This window comes from Ovis aries, chromosome 12 (assembly GCF_016772045.2).
Source record: "Ovis aries strain OAR_USU_Benz2616 breed Rambouillet chromosome 12, ARS-UI_Ramb_v3.0, whole genome shotgun sequence".
Classification (NCBI taxonomy): Eukaryota; Metazoa; Chordata; class Mammalia; order Artiodactyla; family Bovidae; genus Ovis; species Ovis aries.
This window is the reverse complement of record NC_056065.1, coordinates 5,871,139-5,879,392: the sequence shown is the minus strand read 5'-3', so window position 1 is coordinate 5,879,392 and position 8,254 is coordinate 5,871,139.

Here is an 8,254-nt window from a genome sequence, read left to right as displayed (position 1 = left end):
GGAAAAGACTCTGATGCTGGGAGGGATTGTGGGCAGGAGGAGAAGGGGACGACAGAGGATGAGATGGCTAGATGGCATCACTGACTCGATGGAGGTGAGTTTGAGTGAACTCCGGGAGATGGTGATGGACAGGGAGACCTGGCGTGCTGCAATTCATGGGGTGGCAAAGAGTAGGACATGACTGAGGGAGTGAACTAAACTGAACTGAAGGAAATCTGAGTAAAGCATGGAATTTAGTTGAATACAATGTATCGATAATGGTTCTTTAGTTGTAACAAAGATTATATGGGTAATGTAAGAAGCTGGACTTCCTTGGTATCTCAGTGGTTAAAGAATCTGCCTTCCAATGAAGGAAACACAAGTTAGATCCCTGGTCCTGGAAGATACCTTAGAGATGGAAATGTCAACCCACTCCAGTAGTCTTGCCTGAAGAATCCCAGAGACAGAGGAGCCTGGCAGGCTATAGTCCATGGGGTTGCAAAGAGTCAGACACGACTTAGTGACTGAATAGCAACAACTACAATGTGAGATGCTAAGTGTGGGGGTAGCTGAAGTATTGAGGGATTCTTGGCACTATCTTTGCAATATTTCTATGAATTGAAAACTATTCTATAAAAAGTTATTAAAAATTAACACAAGTGGAAACAAGCAATATGGATGTTCTTTTATTTTTTAAAGAAATACACTTTATCATTAAAGCCTATCCATCAAGAAAAACAAAAGTGTAGTAGAAAGTCATGAAAAGTAACCTGGTGAATATGTACTCATTTTCTCTCTCTTTTTTTTTTTTTTTGTCAAAATCTGGTTTGTGTCTTCTCAATTTTGCAAACTTTCTTATTGAATTATTTATCTTCCTTTTACTCAGCTTTATACTTGCTGATATATTACATATATCCCAGTTTTACTGTAAATTTCCAAGCAGAAACTATGATTAATTTTCTCTACATAGCCAGTTTCCAGCAAATAGAAATACATGTAGTTACCAGTATGTGCTTATTAAATGCATGGAGACTCAGACTATGGGGGAAAATAAAGAACTAAAGACAAAGTTCTGGGCATGTAGAAAACAAGATAAAACAGTCAAGAAGACACAGCCAAACAAAGTTAAAGAAGACAACAGAAAAATTCAGTATTGTGGAAGACAAGCAAGGGGATTATCAAGAGGAAAGGCTGGTAGTTTCAAACGCATCAGACAGAATATGGGGGATTCTTATTGACTGAATACTGTGGGTTGAACCATGTTACCCAAAACAGTATGTTCAAGTCCTAACCTCGTACCAGTGAATGTGACCTCATTTGAATATATGGATTTGGTGGATATAATCAAGTAAGATTAAGTTAAACTGGAGCAGGATCCCTAATCCATAGATTGGTGTTGTTATAAGAGAAAGAAGAGGGAGATTTATTCATATAAGTATAGAGACACAGCCACAGGGGAGACGGCCACATGACCACAGAGCACACACCGAGGTGGCAGCACTGCAAACCAAGGAATTACAAGGATTGATGCCACCGCCAGAAGGCAGGAAGACTCACTGAAGGATTCTTCCTCACTGTCTCTGGAGGTGGTCTGGCTCTGCTGGCACCTTGACTGCAGACTTCTGACCTCCAGTAGTTGTGAGAAAATACATTTCTGTGATCAGAATAGTCCAGAGAAACCAATACACCAAAAAGGGATAAATGATTAGAGAATTTCCTGGGACTGTTCCCAGGTAGTTGTTTGTGATGGCAGATAGAAGCCAAAATGAAGACTAGTTGGGAAATGTTTGAGAGGTTAGGAAATAATTCCATAATCATGAACCAGCATTGCAAAAGTTTTAAGTGATAAATGTAAAATAGTTTATACTTTTTTCAGATACTATAATAATCATCATACTGAGTAAAGTAAGTCAGACAGAGAAGAAGAAATATTGTACAACATCCCTTGTTTATAGAATCTAAAAAGAAATGATACAAATGAATTTACAAAACTAAAAGCTTCACAGACTTAGAGAACAAACTTATGGTTACTGGGGTAAAGGATGGGGGAAGGGATAGGGAGTTTGAGATGGACATGTACACACTATGTTTAAATGGATAATAACTTAAATGGATACATACTATATTTAAAATAGATAAGCAACATTGACCTACTGCATAGCATAGGAAACTAGGTTTAATGTTATGTGGCAGCCTGGATGGGAGGGAGTTTGGGGGAGAAGGGATACACGCATGCGTATTCCTGACCTTTCGTTGTCCACCTGAAATTATCATTGATAATTGGTTGTACTCCACTATACAATAAAAAAAATTTTTTCAAGTTTTATATCAGCAGTTCTGTAAAGTCAACAAAGTAGCTGATAACATGCTTCCACATGCTTTTGGGGTGTGAGGATTAGGATAACATTCTCAGGCAACACTTTCAAATTGTTGAAATGCAAAAATTCATTGCATCTCTAACACTTCATAAATTCATTGTCGTTTTAGAAATGTCCTTCCTAAATTTATTTTAAAGCCAACAATACATAATCAATTTTCAGGTGAGTTCATATTGAAGTAAGAGTTATCTCTTTGTCTCGGTGTGTCTTTCTTCCTTCACTTTTCTTTCCCTACTGCGTAATATAATTCAGCTTTCCTTTTCACCCAGTTATTTGTGCTAAGAATCAGGATATCATTTCCTTCCATGTTATGAAGTTCAGCATGTAGTTCAATCTTAAAATATCTTAAAGTCTAGACCAGTACTTCTGTTTGGCTCCTTTCACCCTGTGCTGTGTTTGCCTCAGGACAGATCCTGCTTGTAGAGGGATTACATCAACAGCTCAAAGCAACCATTTTTTTCATCAAGAATAGATTTCAACTGACCTTCACCATTGTCTTTAAGCACATAAGGAGATTATTAATTACAAATCTTATCATAGGAGTGCCTTAGTAGAACCAATATTTCCCACTATTAATGTCTTTTAAATTTAAATCCTGTAACAAGTTCAAGATGTCAGTATCAGAATAGTCATTCTTACCCTTTTTCCATGAAATAGATCATTACAATAGGCCTGAGTTTGGACTGCTACTGAGAGGACCAGACATAAAATATGAGACAAGTACTGTTGACTATTTAATTCAGTAATTCTACCATTTTTTTACATATGATACCCTAGCACTGTAGTTTTCAGGAAATGACTATTTTAATCTGTGAACAATTAAAAAATAGATTTTATATGCATTTTTAAGAGATTGTCAAAATCTTTGCATTCAAGTTTATCTCTAATCATTCTTCTGAGAGAGGGAAACAGTTAAAACTGGAATACTATTAAGGAGACTCACAAGTAATTAAGAGTATGGGTCATCTTCTGGTGTATCAAAACTGTTAGTAAATAATCTTTCAATTATGAGTATTTCTATAAAATAAAATTTTGGAGAAGATTATTTCAAAATTCTTCATTTCAGAAGTTCCTTGTGAAAGAATTTTGTTCTTATAGAATCTCTGAAAAGAAAAAGTTCATGTTTTGCAATCTTTCTGATGATGACATTAAATATGAGTGTTATCAGTAACATGATATTTAATGATTAGTAGGCTTTCTTAACAGAATATAAAGTGTTAATACTGGAACCAGCAGCAACCATGTTGCTTTTGATATGAAATAAATAGATTCTTAAATATATATATATATTCTTAAATAGATTCTTAAATATATATATATAGAATCTTATATATATATATTATATATATATATATAATCTAATTATTTCATATCAAAAGCAACATGGTTAAAACCTGATCATGTACCCAGTGTGATTTTTACATCTGTTTTATTCTTTTGATTGTTGATACACATCAGAATTTAAACAATTGTGAATTCTTTGGTATCATTTTGTATTTGAATTTCATTTAAATGATGGCATATAATCTGACCCAATTGGTTATATTAACTGGGTTTCTGACCATTTAATTTTGGCTAACTACATATCATAATAGGCAAGACTCACTTTATTTCCCCTGCCCCCAAAAATGATTATTTCTACCTTACAGTAGATAATTTATTAGATGTTTTTAGAAAGATGACTTTCAAAAAATTATCATCTACCAGAACATAGGTTGGTATCATTATAAAAAATACTGCATTGTATAACTCTGAGTTTTCATTAGAGGCTGGAAAAAGTCCAGCTCCAAGAGTTTCTTCTCTCCAGAGGAGAAGCTGATGATGAAGCTTGGGAATAATACACACTTGGAGTCAGAAAAGGTGGTGAGTCTAGTGTTTAAATATTTAACTCTGGAACCAGACAATCTGGGTTCTAACATAACTTAAATAAGTCACATAATCCTCTCTTAAATTCAGCTTCCCTATGTGGAAAAAGAGAATGATAGAACTGTCTCATAAGGTTTCTGAGAGAGTTAAAATATGTAATAGCTTTAATATAGCACCTGACATACAAAAGTTATTAATTGCTAATAGATTAATAGAGTGTGGAAGGTTGAAGCAGTGCCAGTTGCAGGGGCCATCAGTTGCCTTTGCTCACAGATATCTAGAAAAGCTCTGAAATGGGCAATTACATTGTGTGTTGTACCCTATAGTGAATGCCTAGGAACTAGGAAAAAAGGACATTAGGGAAGAGAAAACTAGTTTTCTCTGAGGGCTTTTAAAGCTTTCTGCATGTGCTCCATATGCTTGAATGAGTTGCTAAGAAGATATCAACATTTTTTTTTTCTTTTTCCTCCTAAGTGTTGAATTATTTGAAAGTGCTTGCAATCTAGTGTTAGATATGTACCTAATAGAATAAGTGCAATAAATAGGAATTGAGGCCATTGTGTGTTTTCACTTTGTTTCAGCTGGAATTAAGCAAAATCCAGAATCATTGTTCTTCACTTTTATGCAAATTATTAAATTGGATTATGCTGGCAGTGTCCCCATGGGAAAAAGAAAAACTTCTAGCCTCCTAAGGAGCATGGAAGCAAACTCTGGAATGTTCAGGGCTTCTCCATGTAAATGAGGGGAGATTCTAAGATAAATTAGAATAATGATCTTTACCTAAGGCCATATTTGTATAGTACAACTTGTATATTATTTTTCAGGATAATCCAGGAGGAAAGATGACAAGGAAATGTGTCAAGATGTTTTAAACTCTTTCTGTCAGGAGAGAAAGGAGATAATTACATACCTGAGTAAGTAAGGAGAGGAAAAGTTAACCTCACACCAGAAACAGTGACAGATAATGAAAAACTGTTCCTAGTTTAAATTAATTACAGAAAGGATAATGAACTCTTCATTTTTTTTTGAAACTTTAATTTGTATTTGCAATAGTGGTGGTGCTCTCAAAACAAGGAGATCAAACCAGTCAATCTTGAATAAATCAACCCTGAATATTCATTGAAAGGACTGATGCTGAAGCTGAAGCTCCAATACTTTGGCCACCTGATGCAAAAGAGCTGATGCTTTGGGAGAGACCTTGATGCTGGGAAAGATTGATGGCAGAAAGTGAAGGGGGTGACAGAGGATGAGATGTTTGGATGGCACCACTGACTCAAGGGACATGAGTTTAAACAAGCTCTGGGAGAGAGTGAAGAACAGGGAAGCCACGCATGCTTCAGTTCATGGGGGGCAAAGAATCAAAAATGATTTAGCAGTTGAACAACATGAACATGTTGGTATGAAAAAGAAGGCAACATTTTCTATAGGTTGATCCTGATATATATTTAAAAGAGGAAGACGTGGAACAACAGTCAACAAATCATATACACTTGTAACTACAGAATATACCTCACTCATCTCCAACTCCATGCATTCTCCCTTTGACTTCTTGGTTGAGTTCTCCAAAGCTGGTGAAACCAATTAAACTCAATGGAAGCATAATGAGAGGGATATCAGATTAGAAAAGACATTTCTCTCTAGTCAGAGTGCTGCGATCCAAAAGTCTACAAACAATAAATGCTGGAGAGGGTGTGGAGAAAAGGGAACCCTCTTACACTGTTGGTGGGAATGCAAACTAGTACAGCCACTATGGAGAACAGTGTGGAGATTCCTTAAAAAACTGGAAATGGAACTGCCTTATGACCCAGCAATCCCACTGCTGGGCATACACACCGAGGAAACCAGAATTGAAAGAGACACGTGTACCCCAATGTTCATCAGAACACTGTTTATAATAGCCAGGCCATGGAAGCAACCTAGATGTCCATCAGGAGATGAATGGATAAGAAAGCTGTGGTACATATACACAATGGAGTATTACTCAGCCATTAAAAAGAATACATTTGAATCAGTTCTAATGAGGTGGATGAAACTGGAGCCTGTTATACAGAGTGAAGTAAGCCAGAAAGAAAAACACCAATACAGTATACTAATATATGGAATTTAGAAAAATGGTAATGATAACCCTGTGTGCGAAACAGCAAAAGAGACAAAGATGTATAGAACAGTCTTTTAGACTCTGTGGGAGAAGGCAAGGGTGGGATGATTTGGGAGAATGGCATTGAAACATGTATAATATCATATATGAAACAAGTCGCCAGTCCAGGTTCGATGCATGATACTGGATGGTTGGGGCTGGTGCACTGAGACGACCCAGAGGGATGGTACGGGGAGGGAGGAGGGAGTGGGGTTCAGGATGGGGAACACGTGTATACCTGTGGTGGATTCATGTTGATGTATGGCAAAACCAATACAATATTGTAAAGTAATTAACTTCCAATTAAAATAAATAAATTTTTAAAAAGACAATAGTTTATTCTCTTGCAATTAAGACTGCTTTCCAATTTTTATGAAAATATATGACCATGAAGCAACATCACTAAGGTACCTCTCAGGTCCTTGATGGTTCCTGTTCAAATGGGAAACCCTAAAGCTTAAACCTAATTTGTTTCAAATGAAATGAAGCTCTGATTGTTTTCATCAGTTTTTCCTTTTTTCATCTTACTGAGCTTCCACATCATTGTTGCATGATGAATTCTTCCAATTATCTGCTTGATTTGTACCCACTCTTCCAAGTCCCTTTCTCTCCATCTATCCTAATACAACAGTCAAAGCAATTCTACTTAAACTGCCTCTCCTACATTCCTTTCCTTTGATTAGATCTATCAATAATTATGGGCTTCCCTTGTGGCTCAGCTGGTAAGGAATTCACGTCAACAATTACATACTGCTTATACAATGATTTACAAATATCTTATCTGGAATTCAAGCCTCTCCTTAACAAAGCCCCTCTTGCTTCTTCCATAGCTTCCTTGTGCAAAACTGCTGTGCTGGTGTCAATGCATGCTATTCATGCTAAGTCACTTCAGATCAGTTCAGTTCTATGACTCAGTCATGTCCAACTCGTTCTGACCCCATGCACTGCAGTGTGACAGGCTTCCCTGTCCATAACCAACTCCTGGAACTTGCTCAAACTCATGTCCATCGAGTAGGTCATGCCATCCAACCATCTCATCCTCTATTGTTCCCTTATCCTCCTGCCTTCAATCTTTCTCAGCATCTGGGTCTTTTCCAATGAGTTAGTTCTTCCCATCAGGTGGCCAAAGTATTGGAGTTTCAGCATCAGCCTTAGGCCTTCAAATGAATATTCAGCACTGATTTCCTTTAGGATTGACTGGTTTGATATCCTTACTGCTGAAGGGACTCTCAAGAATCTTCCCCAACACCATATTTCAAAAGTATCAATTTTTTGTTGCTCAGCTTTCTTTATAGTCCATCTCTCACATCCATGCATGACTACTGGAAAAACCATAGCTTTGGCTAGATGGACCGTTGTCAGCAAAAGAATGTCTCTGCATTTTAATATATGGTCTAGGTTAATCAGAGCTTTTCTTCAAATGAGCAAGCCTCTTAATTTTATGGCTGAGTCATCATCTGCAGTGATTTCAGTGTACAAGAAAGTAAAGTCTTTCATGGTTTCCATTGTTTCCCTGTATATTTGCCTTGAAGTGATGGGACCAGATGCCATGATCTTCATTTTTTGAATGCTGAGTTTTCAGACAACTTTTTCACTCTCCTTTCATCAAGAGGCTCTTCACTCCTCTTCAGTTTCTGCCATAAGGGTGGTATCATCTGCGTATCTGAGGTTATTGATGTTTCTCCTGGCAATTTTGATTCTAGCTTGTGCTTCATCCAGCCTGAAATTTCACATGATGTACTATGCATAGAAGTTAAATAAGTAGGGTGACATTATACAGCCCTGACCTACTCCTTTCCCAATTTGGAACCAGTCTGTTGCTCGATGTCCAGTTCTCACTATTTCTTCCTGATCTGTATACAGATTTCTCAAGAGGCAGGTCAGGTGGTCTGGT